General features: G+C 51.3%; 1 protein-coding gene across 2 annotated transcripts in view; it reads right to left on the bottom strand.

Annotated features, from left to right (window-relative positions):
- The window catches only part of CDON (cell adhesion associated, oncogene regulated), a 51,565-nt gene extending 34,022 nt beyond the window's left edge, over window positions 1-17,543 (bottom strand). The window contains exon 1 of one of the 2 annotated variants that reach the window (XM_065697283.1): window positions 17,352-17,543. The gene's annotated coding sequence lies outside the window, so the exon portion shown is untranslated. Of the gene's footprint in view, window positions 1-6,770; window positions 6,856-17,351 lie in introns of those variants that run through there. The other variant, XM_065697284.1, reaches the window with a different exon arrangement.
- Between the last annotated feature and the right edge of the window lie 226 nt (window positions 17,544-17,769).

Below are 17,769 nucleotides of genomic sequence, written 5' to 3'. Positions count from 1 at the left end.
CTCCTGAGACAGGTCACCTGCCTGCTGCTGCCAGGGTGCTTGACAGTCACACCATGGCCAACATCAGCCACAAAGATCACCAACCATAGAATCACAGAATGATTAGGGTTGGAAAGCACCGGATCGTCCAGTTCCAACCCCCTGCCATCCACAGTTACACCCCCAAGCAGTACTGCTGGGCATCTCCATGGCTGCCCAGACAAGAGGACCGTCTTTCCCTTGGCCATATCACACCCTGAACATAAGATCTCACTTTCATCATTAAAAAGAACAACTAAGTCATGAAACCCAAGCAGCTGTGGCTGCCCCACCCCTGGCAGTGTTCAAGGCCAGGCTGGACAGGGCTTGGAGGAACCTGGTCTAGTGGAAGGTGCCCCTGCCCATGGGCAGGGCATTGGGACTGGACAAGCTTTAAGGTCCCTTCCAACCCAAACCATTCAATGAGTTTGATTCAATGAGTCATGAAAATACAAAGTAAATCCTGAAACCAGCCCCTAACTTGTGCAGGGTGAGTCTCAAAGCATGTCTCTGACACTCTGAGTCTCCATCAAACGCTCTCTCCTCCAAGAAAAACAATTAATCTGGGGCTGTTGTTCGCTGAGATTTTCTATTTCCTTGCGCAACTCGGTGATGGATAAGATTTGGGTCCATTTAGCACAGTTACTTCATTTATCATTCCAGCCACGCAATTCCACTGCCGATAACACTCAACATGTATTTTAAACATCTCATCTATCAGACACGTACATAAACACGGATCCAACAGACATACAAGACCTATGGAGTTCACTGGCAGCGTGCAGAAACAAGTGCAACAACACACATGCTTGAGAGAAACAATTCCTGGTTTATGGGAATGGCAGAGCCATTTGCTTTCCACGAAGCTGGATCCAGAGGATATCAACAGCAAAGTTATTCCTAAGGTTTATTTAAAAATCACAGTATTCTATCATCAAGACATCACTGTTAAAATACGCAATATAAGCACTGGGTAAAGACTTCGGTAAGAATCAAGGAATGAAGGAATGGTTTGTGCTGGAAGGGACCTTAAAACTCACCCAGCTCCAACCCCTGCCACGGGCAGGGACCCCTTCCACTGGAGCAGCTTGCTCCAAGCCCCTGTGTCCAACCTGGCCTTGAGCACTGCCAGGGATGGGGCAGCCACAGCTTCTCTGGGCACCCTGTGCCAGCGCCTCAGCACCCTCACAGGGAAGAGCTTCTGCCTAAGTGCTCATCCCCATCACTCCAGCTTTCAGAGAGCTATTTGCTCACTGCTGTTTCTCCCTGCTCACGATGACAGCTCGAGGAGGCTGCAGGAGCCACTGCCGAGCTGTCTTGTGGTCAGAGGCAGATGGCAGAAGGGCTCAGCTGTGCAGTACAGGCTTTGGTTTATTTGAGTTCTCGCTCAGTTCAAGGCCAGTGGAGCGGCTCCACCGGCGAGCGCGGGGGACAGAGTAAACACCAGGAGAAGTTGTTAACATCAAACACTTTGCTCAAGAGGGGTGGGGGCAATGTTGCTTTTTGCCAAATCTTCCCTCCACTATTTATTTATGAAAAGCAATGAAACGTATATTCGAGGTCAACTTTAACCCCGGCACATGGAGCTACCGGGCTCCTTTGCAGCTGTCTTTTAAACAAGGCCAGCTCATTATCTTTAACTAAACTTTATCTTTGGAGATCTCCTTTATCCAGTCTCTGATTTCCCTCTGTTTATCTTTCTCTTTACATGTTCCTGGCTGCCAGTGTCAACAGCTACTCCTCTTTTGACCTACCAGCTTGGCTTTTGCCGGCTTGTGGGGCGGGAAGATCAGCTGGAGAGCAGTGAGCACACAAAGCAAGCCACAGAGAGCAAAGTTCTTTGACTGGAGGGAAAGGAAGGGAAGATATTCCCCTGGATTGGAGTCACATTGTTCAGCGACACCACTCAGGCAGCCAAAGAACGTTCCTCCAACACCCGCTTGTGAAGGGACCACAGAATCACTGTATCATCACTGGTAGATACAGGAACACAGGCGGAAGATGAGATCCAACACGCGACACAAGCCAAAAGCATTTGATGCTCACCTTCTGCAGATGGTGTCATTACAAACCCCTTGGTAGGTACAAGAGCTTGAGGTTTTGGGGTCTTCAGAAACCCAGTGGAGAAACTTTGCCTCTTTAATAGTATGTTAACACACATCCAAGGGTTAAAAGGCCTCAAGGATGGAAAACCAGGACTTTCCCTTTGGCCATCATTTCAATAACCCCATGGTAGGGGATTAAGAACTAGATGAGCTTTAAGGTCCCTTCCAACCCAAGCAAGTCTGGGATTCTATGAAATTCCCATCTTGATACCAAGTCCCAGTCACTGGGGACCTACTGGGAATGGAAAGAGAAGCACTTTGATTAGCTGTGGCTCCATGAAGTGTCTCAACCTCCAAGATGAGCTCACCCAGGAAGAACTCTGCCCACTCTTCCTCTCTTGAGAGGATGGATCTCCATCACTGGTGGGTCAAATAGGCAAAGCTGTTTTGAAGCATCACGGAGGAAAGGGGCTATTTCTGAGCCTTTTAAAATAAACCAGTAGTACCAGGAGTTACTCATATACATAGGAATAATATTCAAGGTAGAACAGAGATTGACACAGGTTTTGTGGATCGAGGAAAGAGTCTCCAGACCACAGTGCCACAGGCATGGCAGAGGCCATATTTCTCCTACTTCCACCAGGACATCTCCATCTAAAGTCATCTTCCATTAATTTCACCCAGCATTTGACCTCGTTGTCAGCTCTAAAGCCTCTTGTTGCTCATGGATCAAGGGAAATGAGGAAGATAACTGACTTGTGTCCAGAGAAGGAGTCATCCCAACCATTCCAATGGATGTCCACCCCTTGGAAGCACTCCAGAAACATGTACCTGGTACTTCTGGAGATCACTGGGAAGATGGAGTACTTCTGAAGATGACACGATTCTGGTTGTGTACCCCATTTGTCACAGGGCCTTTTTAAAAGGGTCCCAAACAGCCGAGAGGACATGGCCATTAGGTCACAATTTCAGCCCTGCGACCTTTGGGATGCCATCCCAAATAAACCACAGCACTAACTCCACATGGAGGGGAAGGGTATGGTTTAGTTAGTCCCTGCCCTGCTTATTTACCAGACCATGAACTTCTCATCTCCACCCTTGAGGGCAGAGTCACTACTAAAATGAATATTATCTCATACCCTGGGTTTTGGTTGGTTTTCCTCCTTTTCCTGGTACTTTCCGTTCCCTCTGCTTTAGCTCCATGAATCATCCTCCTGCCATCTCAGACCAGCAGCGGGACAACATGAGAGCAACCACCAGAGCTATTCAACCACACCCCCCCTCAACCTAACCCCTGCTCCATCGCCCCACTCCGAACCCCCTCTGCCCTCCAGCAAGCTGCAGCTAAAGGAGGGGAAGGGTTTGAAATGCACCAGGTCCTATAAATGCTGGAGCAAGTGGAGGAGGAGGAGGAAGGAAACGGCCTGCTTGGGAACAGAGGGAGTTATTCAGGTTGCCCACTCCACCTCCAGGAGCTGACAGCCTTCTCCAAGAAGCCCTAGGAAAGGGGGAGAGTGCTGTGGCTTCATGGGTAGCACTGCTCACTGGCTGCAGCTCTCACTTGGAGTAAAATCACTCTGGAGACTGAAGATACCAGTTTCCCTCAACAGCAGCAGCTCAGAATCAATGAATCCAACCTCACTTTATAACCCTGTATGTGATTTAACACCCAAAGCACAACAAGTTAGGTTGTTTATTACAGAATCCCCAAGAAAATCTCATTTTAACTTGCTCCCCAAGAGCGCTTCCGTCAGGACAACAGAAATCCCTGATTTTGAAACCCGGAGCAACCCCCCCCAGAATTAACTAACCCCCTCAGTGGGAGCAAGCAGAGTTAGATCATTAAATCTCACACCGAGACACCTTCAGAAAAAAAAAGGTATTGAAGCCTGTGGCATTCCAAGAGAAAGCAATCAGACATTCCTGCAGCTCGGCTCCTCAGTGATCTCCGAAGCCTTTGATCACTGACTGTCTTCATGCTGTCCTCCTGGGGTCTGGCAAAATGAGTGTAACAGCTGGCATATAGACTTCATTAGCTTGCTGTGCCGACAGCCTCCCAGGGTTATTCCTGGCTTTTCTGGGAGCTGGGAAAGCCCTGAAGCCATCCTGAGCAATGAAAACCAAACAGAACCACACCGAACTTGTACCTACCGCTCCTCAAGATGTGCTGAAATACATCAAGGATGGAGCTTGAGTGCCAGCAGCAGGTCTGAGATGGCAAAAGGCAACGGGGCTGCTGAAGCCTCATTTTTATGAATGCCTAATGACCACTCAATCATTAACATCAAGCTTTAAGAAGCAAATGCAGCACCTACAGTGTTCATTACCCTCCCCCTCCCCTCTTTTCAGGGGCTCAATCGAGCCAGTCAAGCGTGCAAACCGATCCTGTCGCCAGCAAAAGCATTTCCTTTCACTGTGGTCAGCCAAAAGCAGGGGAAGAAAATGGAAGTGACTTGGAGTTATGGCACCAAAAAGGCCAGACAAGCAAGGAAATAATCAACTCCACATGAGCCACTTCTAGCCCATCACAATGAAAAGGGCCTACGACTAACCCCAGGAAAGGTCAGCGGGACTATGGGGGTCAGAAGCTGGAAAAGGCAATAGCGAGCAGCTGCCAGCTGCAATAAGAATCAATGTGTTCCTAATTACGCTGCCAAGAGAGGGCTGGAGCACGAGAAAAGCCCGGCTGCAACCACAGCTTGGGCAAAGGAAAGGGGAAAAGCATTCAAGTGCTCCTGGTTTACTCTTCCCGAGCTCCGGGACTGCAGTCGCTGTGTTACTAAATGACAGGAAGCCAGCGATGGAGATAAGGAGTTTTGGGCTCGTTGCCTTTTCTTTCTATTAAATACCATCATGAGGCACTTGGATTGGAGTTATGGCATCACAAAAGGCAGGGTTGTGTGAGTGCAAGTAATAAAGTTATGTACTTCAAAGGGATTTTGTGGGTGCTTTTGGAGAACAGGCCTAGCAGTCCTGCAAGACTTATTTTCTCTACCCTAAAATAATCCAAAAGGGAAAACCCCACAAAACCCAGTGTGCTGACAGTGACCCTATAAACCATGTGTGAAAGACATAAACAGGTCAGGGTGCAGTGAAACCTTCGCAAAGGCATCCACAGAAACACCCCAAATGTACTTGTTAAACGCCTTTCCAAGAAAAGGCACCTTTGATGTTATGTTCCTATTTATTTATTGCATTTCAAATGAAAGGACACTCTCTAGATCCTTATCCTAACAACTGGAAGGACAGAAATCAGCTGCACAACTGGGATTTCATTAACACCTCCAAACCCCTGCCAGTCCCACACCTGTCCCCCAAATCCCTCAGTGCCAAGCCAGCATCCAAGTGTTTCCTATGGAGATTCCCACTTGAGGCAATGGGTATTTTTACCCTTTTTAGGTAACATGCATGTTTAGAAGCAGCCTTGCACGAGCATCCATGAAGCTTCATGCTTCCTCCATCCCATGCATCACTGATGAATCCCAAGAGTGATTTTGGGAGGCTAAACCACCTTATTGATGGCACAGTGGTTTGGAACGGCACAGTATTGCTGCCAAAATACTGACTATTCAGTTGGGATGGCAGATGGCAGGAAACCCAAAGGAGACAGAGACTGAGTCCCTCCAAGGATGGGTGACCTTAAGTCCTGATGCCTCCTGTAAACATACCACATTCTTCCAAAGCTATGAAACATCCTAAATAACATCAGTATTTACTCCAACTCCCTCACAGGTAAGGGCCAGCCTCACAGGAGTAAGGTGACACAAGACAACATTAAGCAACTGAGGGGAAAAAAGAAGTACTGGCCTAAAGACATGAGCAGAAGTTGGCCTGCCTCAGGATGGAGCAGTAGACCTGGTGCTGAGCCGGTCCCTGGATCTTTCTCTCTTGCTGTCAGGCCTGGAAAGCCTCATGGCTGGTATCAGCTGTTGGCCTCTGATCAAAGTTTAGCTTTCCATTAATCCTTTGAGTTATAAGTGAAGCTGACAGGGAATTCTTTTTTTCAGGAGACAGTTAAGATTACTCAGATACTTCATTTGCACTCCAATATTTCACAAATACCTTGACTTTAAAACCTCGGTCCTGGCGTCCATATGGTCTTGATAGAGGAGCGTATGCTTTGGCATGGAAAACTGGATTTGTGAGCTGAGGGAAGGGAATTTAACAGTTTGTGCACTGCGCCTCTGCAGCACGCAGCTGAAAACACTCCCAAGTCCCAGAGACCTGGGGTTTCCATCCTGCTCTACCAGAGACAGGCATCAGGGAGAAAATAAATCATCCCAGAAGCCACTTTCTCACCCGCAAACAGGCAGCACAATTAGGTTAATTTTATTATTAACTTGGGGAAAAAAAAGCTGAGACAGTCCCCCTGCTGCCAGGCTAATGAAGAGGGTTTGCTTTCTGACTCCTCTAGCCTCGGGGGAAGAACAAGAACAGAGCATTAGCCTAAGACACACTTCTGCTGGGCTGCAATTATGCTTAAATACCAAAATGAGGGCTTTTAGACCCCAAGGGAGCTGAAGGTATCATTAGTCCATCAGTTCCATCACAGCAACTACAGACCAAATACAGCAGAAATCACCAGCCTGGGCTCTTCCAGCCCCCTCCAGCCCTCACCCCCTCCTGCAAGGCACTACTTTGCCCCAATATTCCTATTCTTGTCCTCATCTTGAGCTCAACACGCGCACCAGTGACAGCTCTGCTCACCTTCAACCACGTCTCCAAGGGTCCAAACACCCCCTTTTAGCTCCTTCCTGCAGGGCTGGCTGAACCTTGGCGCGAGGCCGTTGGGTTCTGCTTTCCAACCGAGTGATTCCTACCAAGAACTGAGGTTTCACAACCAGTTTAAGGCAATTTAAAGACAGGCTGCTGCCGACGAGGGCAGCAACACCTTCCTTCAGGACCTGGCTTGCATCCTCCTATCTGCACCAAGGATCCTGCAGCCACCGAGTGAGTCAGATCTGCTGGCAGATCCCACTGGAAGCACAGCCAAGGAAAAATGAGGTTGAGTTTTCACCTGGATGAGGGAAGAGCGCAGCCTCGGAGAGCAAGCCCAAAGGAGGGGCGAGGAATGGACATCCATGCAAAGGAACATTGCACCCTAACAGCACGAGGCATCAGGTCAACCTATGGAGCATCACGCCAGTGTTGTGAATAAACCTTGGACTGCAAGAGCAAGGGCAGAAATGAGTTAAAACCAGGCAAAGCCCAGCCCCAGGTGAGACGTGCTCCTGTCTCCAGGGAGAGGGGGACATGCCGTGCTGACTAACTGTGCTGCAGGTGCACAGGCCATGGCAAGCTTCAGTAATGCCTCAGGGGTGTCTTTTCCCCTCCAAAAAGTTTGCATTCTGCACGTCAAGGATGATCTCCCATGATAATAACCTGTGATTGCAACCCTCCTATGGGTCCTACAGCCTGAGTATAGAAAGGACCATTAAGAAGGATGTGGAGCTATTGGAGCGGGTCCAGAGGAGCTGCAGCAGCCCTGCTCTGGAGCCAGCCTAGCATGCCTGCTAGGTTTTGAGGTGAGAGACGGTTGATGACAAGAACAGAAAGCATGGCCGGGCTCTGCGAAAGGACAGCGAGCTCATTCCCGAGGTGATTCCAGATGAACACTGACACCTCGTCCCTTGGGAGCCTCCAGCAAGCAACAGCCCTAAAAAATGCAGGGAAATGGGTTCTTCGAGCTGCCTCCCCCCCGAGTCCAACTCAGTCTGTTGCAACTTGCAGGATCCATGCTGCCCGCGATCCCTTAAAGGGAAGCACGACTATTAAATCCACACCTGCAGCCAGAATTTATAGCAACCTCATCTACTGCTGTCTTACATCATGGGCAATTAGGAGCCTGTGAACTCATGGCTGCAGGATATGGGAGGCGCGCTGGAACCAGAGAGCAGAGCCTGTGTGCTACAGCACAGTTGTTAGTCACCTTTTGGAATTCTCCGTGCCTGTGAAAGGCTGAAACCCACACAAAACCGAGCAACAGCTCCATTTTGACTCTGGTTCCTAAATAAAAGTGCTGTCCTCCACTTGCGATCGCTGCTTCCCCTTCCTTTTACAGCAGCCCGTGAGCTGCGACACGCAATGCCAACACACGCTGCTGCTGAACCGGGTCTCCAGGGTAGACCATGAGGAAAGGAATCCTGACACAGAGGGGAATATTCCTCTGGGAAAACCCTCCTCCTTAGCCTCAGGCCCAGATAAAGCTGCCTCAACGCAGCTTCTATGAACAAATAATGTGTTGGTCAGGCCAGGTTTGCTCCAGCAAACCGACCCGGCTCCCGTGCAAGGAGAGGGGAGCTTGGGTTGGGTTCGCTCAGTGGCGTTGCACAGGCAAGCCCCATCCCACCTCCTTCCACATGCCAGCGGAGCGTGGATCCAGGGGAAGGAAGCAGCAGTGATGGTGGAGCTGTCACCTGAAGGCTCGGGATCTCCAGCTCTGCCTGCTGCAGGGACCCCAGCCCGGAGCGGATGGGCTGTACCACACCGGCAATGTCAAACAGCAGGAGTTTGTGAGTCAGAGCCCTAAATCTCCTGCTGGGAATGGGGGGAATGGCAGCTGTTACCAGCAGAACCAGTTCAAACACGAGTGACTGATAGGAAAGCAGTCAAGTTTCATTACGGGCACCGGGGAGACTTTTCCACCAGGATAACCTGCCCGCGACCTGCTCTCACTCGCACAGACACATCCCCTCTGCTGAACGGGATCGCTGTTCCGATAGCCAACAGCAGACTTGTGATCCCAGGAAACCCCTTCCCAAAGGGAACAGGGACACCGCTGCTGTGGCTTCAGGCTGCAGAGAGAAGGTTCGAGACTCCTTGCACCACATCAGCTCCCCTGCAAGACGTTAATGCCGAGCTCAGCAACATGCAGGGGCCCTGCAAAGATAACCGGGATTGATTCCATCCCACGTTAGCATCCATCAGATAGGAAGAAAAACAAGATGAAGCAGCACCACAGCATTAGTCTTCATTTAAACTTGGCAAAGAAAGCACATGTTTCTTTTCTTTGCTGGCTTCTCTTTGTGTTTTTTAAAGCAATCCCAGACTTAGCCAGAGAAAGGTGCCTGGACTTTTTAATATCAGGGGATCAGAAGGGACAACACTTGTCTGCTTGCCAGGCCCCAGATAAGTCGGGAATGCTGGGGTTGAGCAGGCCAGCATCTGCCTCCCACAACATACACACTTCCAAGGGGAAAATAAACAGCTTCACACCTTTGGCTTGGAGAAGGACCTCAGCTTCTCTTAAGTCCTCAACCTGCAGCCTCTCCACTCGAGGAAGAGGGGTCAGGAGGGTGAAGGTTACTTGCAGTTCCCTTATTCCAACCTAAAGGATAAAGCTGGAAACTTTCAGGCTCACATCACACTGGGTAGGTGGATTAGGATCTTCACTAGGGCCCATTGGATCTGGTGTTGCCAGTGTGTTTCACCATAACCAGTAAGAGCTGGCTTGGATATATGTGTCCATAACACGTCTGGATACATATCAGCAATGGCAAATGCACTGACTTGAAAACCAGACCCATTTTTAAGCCCTTGATTTAATGCTACACCCCATCTGGGATCTGCTCCGACAACGATTCACAGGGCTTAAGAGACTCAAGCCACACAAACTACACTCACTTCAGGATCCACAACGCGGCTGAGACTCCTCCCTGGTTGATCCCGACTCACGCAGCAATCTGCACCCATGAAACGCCTCAGTCTGGATAGCTGGATTGAAATGCTCTCATTAAACTTGATATTTCAACATATTTTAGGGAGTTTTGATAACAACATTTTTGATTACATCCGTTGCCAGCTTCCTTCTACACCCTGACAAAGATTTAAAGTGTACATTCCTATTTCATTCTGCAAGCAAGATTAGTGGCAGGAACAGAAAACATCTCCTGTTCCAAACCCCCTCGGGGTTTTCCTCCTTAGCTTGTGTTTTACTAGAGGAGACTCAGCTCCCCATCAAGCTCTGATACACTGTCACTGCAGAGTATTTAGGCAACACCAAAAGGCACCTTCTGAAAGGGCTCTTGAGAAACAAAGATACTTCCTGAAGCTATTGTGGACGTGAAACAGCTCCTCAGAAGTCACAGCCCTCAGCAAGCTTTATGAAAATCCAAGCCTACGCTGGAGTGTAGCCGTAATTCGGGAACGGCTGTGAACTGTTACCGTGGGGAATGGGGGAACAAAGGAAAACCACATGCTATTGTTGAGTCTGACTCCACAATACGCTTCATCTACATGGAGCTGGAACATTACGCAGCAAAACTCTTCAGCTACCCGAAGTTACACACAGGCAGTACCAGTAAAACCCATTCCTAAAGAGGGAAACGCTGTTAGGAATGTCCTACCATTGCCCCGCACCGCATGGGCATTGTCCAACGCAGCTGAAAGCTGTCCCTCACACTTCCAAACCCCATCCCAAGAGCATCGGATCAGTGTGAGGACACCAGTTCTCACAAAACAAGGAAAGCCAAAGCCGATTGGCTTCAGCAACTTGACCTTGAGCTATCGGCTTTTCCCAGCGAGGCTGCAACAGGATCAGGGTCTTGAGCGGAGGGAAGAGCCACCCAGACAGCCAACGCCATCGCAGCTCACAGCCTCCTTGAGCCTGTCAACAAGACCTACCCTTGACGGGTTCCGAGACGCTAAAGCTACGCAAAATGCTTAAGAGCTGCCAAAGAGTTATTCCAGCATATCCATAGGGATGATAACAGATTTAGCTCCATGAATTCCATTGCTAAAGTTGTGCAACTCCCTCCCCAGCCTCGCATCCTGTTGGATGTGCACTATCGAGGATTACCCACATGTTGGTGGGGAAGATCTTCGCTGTTGGGGCTCCAGAACAGCCCCAACCAGCTCAAAAGGTTGTGGATCGACCCACAGAACAGTTTGGGTTGGAAGGGACCTTAAAGCTCAGCCAGCTCCAACCCCCTGCCACAGGCAGGGACACCTTCCGCTAGAGCAGGTTGCTCCAAGCCTCATCCACCCTGGCCTTGAACACTGCCAAGGATGGGTACTGGACAGGTAAAAGGGTAGATCTGCCCCAGCGCAACTGAAGAACCATCTCCCTAAACATCCTGTCTCTACTCCTGAACTGCCCACTGCCATCTCCTTGCCCCAAACAACTTCATTCCCACATCTTCCATTTCCAAGCTTCCACAGATGTTCTCCCTGGACACAGAGCATGATGCCTTGTTTGTGTTGGGGGACAATCATCACCACTAAAGACCAGAGCAGCACAATCTCACCCCCTCGGCAGTGCCAACACTTCTATAGCTAGGGTAAGGAGTACGCGCAGACAGTGATGTCATGGCCATGTGGCTGATGTCATGTCCAGAGCCCACAGGCACGTTCTCTCCAAGCTAAACCTCCCCCCAGGTTGTGGGGGCTGCAGTTCATCTGCTCATCCTGGGAGCAGAGCCTCTGGCATAGCCCCATCCCCATCCCCATCCCTGCTGCGGTGCGGGGGGCTGGCGCGGATACGGGCTGAATGAAACGGTGAAGACAGACGCTTTCAGGAGAGGCATCCACGTATTAAACAAATCATCCGCTTGGAGCCCTGGCTCCTACTTGTTCTTGGTTATATTATTCACTCAAGAGTGGATTAATCCATCACTGCAAAGGAATCTCCTGATCTCAGAGATAAAGGCAGCAAGTCGCGCACTGACTCTCCGCGGATCCTCCTGGAAATCGCCGGCCTCTCTCATACCCTTATTTGGGCCGATCTATCAGCAATTCACAAACAAGGGGCAAAAAAAGGGAAATTAAAAACTGGAAAAATACCCCCTGGGCACAGTGATTTGGCTTGGGAACACTGAGACTGGATCAACCTGGAAACAAGCAGGGGATGTCAACCGGGAAGAATCATCCTTGGTTTGCTTCAGAGGGGGGCCACGTTACCCATCCCCGGTCCTTCCAGGCAGGAGAGGAACAGGCACTGGGGGTTCCGCCATGTAAAAACAACAGGATTTCTCTTAAGCTTCTTTAGAGTGAGGCCTCGTAGTGAGATAAATGGTTTGTTTTACTCAGGGAGGACCAGGAAAGGAGCCCCGCGGTACATTCCCCTTGCTAGAGCAGACACGAGCTCTCTACACAACCCACAGCAGAACACCTCTGAAATGCACACCAGTGGTGCCCAGCCCCTTTCCCAATGAGGGGCTGCTCGTGCCACAACCCTTTCCCCCCTTGCTTGTGTTCTTTGGTGTTTTACAGGTTCACTGCAAGGAATACCGTGCAGTAATACAGGCTCTGCACGACTGCGAGGTAGGAAATAGTAAACCCGGTTTTGAATTAAACAAATAAGGCTCAACCACTCGGTTCATTATCAGATACAATGCTTGAAAGTCTGCGGGGAAAACTACACGGCAAAAGGCAGCGTATAAATCAAAGGCAGGATCAGGCAGACAGGTGAGGCCGAGGGCGCGGTTTCACCTTACAGCAAAGCCACAGAGCGATGGGCTCCTTCCCCCAGCTCCGAAAGTATTCCAAACCCAGCCGGCCCATCCGTCAGGGGATTATTCCCACCCCCCCGCGCCGCACTGCTTGAGTGAGCTGCACTGGTTGCATCGGGCACTTTGGGGATGAAGGGGGCCCAGCCAGCCCCTCCACCTCCCCAAGGCAAGCGGCTCTTGGCTCAGCGGCAGCATCCAGAGCGCGGGTTTAAGAGACAGCAAAGCCAATTTAAGAGCTGGCTGCTGCCCAAAGGGGCCGGCCCCACATCCCCCCCGCACCCCTCCAGCCCCCCGAGGCCTCCCCACTCATCAGAGTGGAAGATTTAGCAGCTCTGGGACTGCAGGGCAAGATCCAGCCCAAAGCGTGGGGCTCGCTGGATTCCCGCAGCAGGGAAGAGGCAGGAATGTACCTGCCACCTCCTGCAGCAGCGAGTCCTCCAAAGGAGCTGTAATGTGAAACTGTGCCCAAGGAGCTGTGGAGGGGGGAGAGAAGGGGAAACATCGAGTCCCACCTGGCTGGAAGAGCTCCGAGACATCTCCTAGGCATGGGAAATGGGAGAACAGCCACCTTGTGTGATTATTTTCCCTCCTGTTGAAAGACAGACGGTATTTCTCGCATCGAGCCGAGCCTTAATGGGAAAGGCAGGTGGTCTGGACGCACAGGGCTCAATCCCGAGTCGGGCTGAACAAGCGGTTTACCCTACAGTGATAACTGTCACTGGAGAACCCTCATCCACACCGGAGAGGGAGAAGCAAGAAGTGGAAAACTACAACGCGCTCAGCCCTGGAAGCTGTACTGAGCCATCTACCAAGGCACTTACTGGGTGACTACTCAACTGCAAAGACGATATATACATACACATGGAGGAAACGATCCAGTCTCAAAATTCCTGGGACAGGGTAGCTAAAGGCACACAGCAAAGAGGTTTATGCTGTATTTGCCAAGGACAAACACTGTCCCGGAGCTAACGACGTGGGAAAAAGGGACACACAACACCAGGGCTCACCACCAGGAGAGTGGTTAAGCTGGTAGGAAAGGGAATATGCTTGGGGAACAGGCCTAGCATCAGCTCATCTGCTAACAAACTGCATAAAGCCAGCAAAAAACATGGACAGAGAACACAATTTGGTCTCCATGTCCCAGCTTTAGGAATGAGGATTGCGAGACAAGCTGGCAATCCCTGTTTGCAGGGGAAGTTTGACCAATTCCATTTGATACAACATTTAAAGGCTTTAACAAGACTTTAAGCTCCATAAGCCAGTGTTTTGGATCAGTCTCACCCCCATTCCAGGCAGGAATCAGCTCAGAAGCTTCCCAGCCCACTGAAACACTGAGGAAAAGTAGGAAACAGAGGGAAAAGCCACTGCAGACGTGGAAAGCAGCGTGACTCAGCTGAGGGAGCCACAGAGCGTAAGCAAGGCAGCAGAGAAACCCTGACTCTACACACAGAGGTCAAGTTTACAGTATCAGTTAATTCATACAAATGAGGCATTGCCTAACAGAAGGTGTTCGGCAGGTTTCCCAGCAGCCTGGTAGAGCGATTTCATATAAAACATTACCTGGAATACCACATCTCAACAGGCCTGTGGGTCTCAGGGCTTCTGGTACCAAACCAAAGGTTTCCGAACCTCACTGGAGCCATGTTCACCACCAGATTCACCACTTTTGCATGGGGTTTTACATTTACTAATGGTTTTAACCCGGTTCCTCTTGTCCCATCCCTTGTTCCTTGGGAGCAGAGCCCAGCCCCTCCTGGCTCCATCCTCCTGTCAGGCACTTGTAGGGAGCGATCAGGTCCCCCCTGAGCCTTCTCTTCTCCATCTGAACCCCCCCGGTCCCTCAGCCGTTCCCCATCACACTTGTGCTCCAGGCCCTGCACCAGCTCCGTGCCCTTCTCTGGCCCTGCTCCAGCCCCTCAATGTCTGTCCTGTAGTGAGGGGCCTTGAACTGAGCTCAGGATTGGAGGTGCAGCCTCACCAGTGCTCAGTGCAGGAGGGAAGATGTGGAGTAGGTTTTTCCATGTGAGGAGGAGCAGCATAAAGTGATGCTCAGCTGCACCCTGCAACCCACATTTACATCAAGCACCACTTGAGAAACCAGCTTCATCCCCCAAGTCATTTCACCAGCCCATGCTTCCCTGTCCATCTTTTAGGCACTAGGTCTTATCTGAAGCAACCACCACATTAATTGTGCGCTCTTGGTCTGACCAAGGCAAAACTGAGCTGCTGGGGGATGGCCGAGGAGGATTTACGAGATGCTGAGCTCCAGCACGGCCGCACAAGTGAGTCGATGGCGCTGCCTCACAATTTCCACATCTGCAGAAGCAGCCTTTAAACCGAGCCAGTGTATTTTTAAGCCCTGACAGTTAAAATCCTCCAGTGACATCACCTGAAGTCAGAGCACAGCTGCCTTATTCCTCTGGCACGCCAGCCAGCCAAAGTAAGCACAAGCCTTGGTTTATGGGCTTGCGGCACACCTTGAGATAATGAAAGTGATGGTGGGATCTGCCCCCCCCCCCCCCCCCCCCCGGCCTCTCCTTATGTGTGGTTTTTCTTTTTCCTCCTCGATTTTGGGGTAAGAAATGCAAAGTTTAGCACGAGTGGAGCCCAGCCAGGCTGCCCAGCAGAGGGAGCGCACAGGGGACCGGGCCCAAACACCACAAAGGACTGGTAGGCAGAGAACCAAGAGCATCAGGCAGAGCTGGTGTCCCACCAAGTGCTTGCAAAAGGAGGGAAAATCACCAAAATTCCATAAGTGATGGCAGAAAAATCCCCTCGAGCTGTTTTCCACGGGGTACTGGGGCTCCTGTGCACTTCACCTTGCTGGAACATGGCTGTTTACAAGTGCTTGGGGCAGCTTAAGGGTGTAAATCGCATTAATCCAAGTGACAAAGCTGCTGAGCTCCTCCTTGGGTGAATTACTAATCCCTCGCCACTCCACCTGCTCCCATCTTAACCCAGAGGAAGTAAAAACCCTACCTTTTAGCACAGAGCTGGCAGGTAACCCAGTGGATCCCATCTTGCTATTTCTACCTGCGAGCCCAGTGTTCAATAACCAAACAGTTTTGAGCAACAGTGATGGGTTTCTAAGGCTGCTTCACAAGCCTGTGGAATTTTCTGGGATGCAGAGCCAGTCGGAGGCTTGCCTCTTGGTTTGGAGAGGGGATTACAGGGGGAAAAACGAATGTTTATTCCTTTTTACCAGAGCAGCCCTCCATTACCAAGCCCTCCCCATAGGATGGGCTTGTAACTGCTTTAAAAGTAGGGTTTGGTTTTGAGGCGTTTGAATCGTGCTCACCGCCTGGTTCAGTTTGAGGGAACAAAAGCACACTGGTTGTAACATCAAGTTTAACAGCACAGCGTTGAGAAATCATGTTCCCTGCTCCCCGAGCCGGGAATTTTTGGGATAGAGCGACGCGAAGGAGCAGCCGTTGCCCTCGGCAACCGCTCGTACAAAAGCACTTTTTCCCCTTCAAGAAGTACGGGCGGGCAGTACATCCCATAAATCGCAACTGTCAAAACACCACGGTGGTGGGAGATGAGCAGAAAAGCCAAGGGGCTCCACGCAGCTCGGCTTTAAGCACTGGCACAAGAGGATTTACCTGCTTTGGTCAAAGAAAACCGGGCTAGGAGCGACGAAACCCCCCAGAGAGTAAGAGTTTACGTGCAGCCGGTAACCCCAGTGCCCAGCGGCTGTGGAGTGACAACCCGGGTGTTTGGGTTAGTAAATTGTATTTCTGGGGCATGTGTGAAAGATACAACTCACTGAGTAAACACCCCTTCAGAGCTGACAGCTTTACAGCCGCAGGCTTGGCGCGGCTACTCCTGCCCCGAAACCTCCCTGTGCAGAGAGGCAGCAAATCATGTGGGGAAAAGCAGTAAAACATACTAAATAATTAAACATAAGCAGCTACATAAAGCCATTCCATTTACCAGTCCTTTAAAAAGTTACGAGGCAGGGGCAAAATAAACATCACCCCTTGAGTTGTGTGGCACCTTTCGGCTCAAAAACACCAACACTGAAAACAGGCAACAGCCGACTGGAAAGTTCTTTCATTATAAAGTCGGTGGCTGTGTAATTATTGCTGGTTTTCTGGCAGAGAAACAACGCAAGCAAAAGCCATTTCAAGTCTGGGAATCGGATGGCTTTAAGGATGAGGGTGATTAATAGGAATAAAATGGTAATAATAGAGATAAGGTGTCACCGCGCTGTGCAGCCGCAGTGCTCGGGCATCACACCACCTCAGCTTTAGGGGCTGACTTTCAACTGCTCAAATCACTGCAAAGTGACTTTACGGATTAAAAACAAGCGTTGGGATTATGGATTTTTAAGACGCGCAAGAAGCGAGACCAGCCCCGCGTCCATCCCCTGCTGCGACCGCTTCAGAACAGCGTTTTAATGGCAAATACAGCCCTCAGCAACTTTCACTGCGAAATAAGACCGTAAATCAGTAACAGGCTGAGACAGAGCGGCGAAAACTGCGCTCTGAGGGTGACTTTAACCCAGCTCACCAAAGCGCTCTCTACACATCAGCTCGCTTCGAGCCTTTCCTCCGCTCAGCCCCACAGACCGAGCACACACACAATCAAATAAGAATAATAACGTCAGATGGTTTGAATAAACCCCGCGCCTGAGCCCCGGCTTCAAACGCAGCCAGACAGACCCCTTCGGCTCCCCGGGCAAGGGACACTCGGGGCAGAGACCCCTCAGGTGCCGGTTCCACCGCCCCATCCCGCCCGGGGCAGCAGGCTCCGGGGCTGAGAGGAGCCGCCGATCCCCCCGCAGCGCTCGCACCGAGCCCCCTTACGGCGCCCGCCGGGCGGGAAGCAGTCGCGTTACCTCCGTGCGGCCGCCGCGCCCCCTCCCCGATGCGGGTCTCGGTGCCGGTCCCGCTCGGCGGCGGCTCCCCAGGACATTCCAGGCTGGAGCAGGCGACCCGGCAGACGGCAACCTCCATCCAGCGCCGCCCGGCCGCGCCGCTTATCTCTATCGCCCCCCCCGCCCCGCTCCCGCTGGCACCCCGCGCCGCAGCGGGCGGTGGTAGCGGCCCTGCCTCCTCCACGCCTCTCCCTTCGCAGCCCCGCCTCCGCGGAACGTACCAACGGCGGGCGGAGGGGAGCTCCGGGGACTGCGCCGTGGAAGCGGCGGCGGAGGCAGGGGAGAGGGAGAGCGGGCAGGCTCGGCATCACCGCGGGGCTGGAGGGGAACGGGCGGGCCCCGCACCGAAAGGGACGGCGCTTGCACCCACCGGGCAACG

Source organism: Lathamus discolor, chromosome 17, assembly GCF_037157495.1.
Source record: "Lathamus discolor isolate bLatDis1 chromosome 17, bLatDis1.hap1, whole genome shotgun sequence".
Classification (NCBI taxonomy): Eukaryota; Metazoa; Chordata; class Aves; order Psittaciformes; family Psittacidae; genus Lathamus; species Lathamus discolor.
Note: the sequence above shows the minus strand (reverse complement) of the source record. Positions and strands in the feature narration are given on the sequence as shown.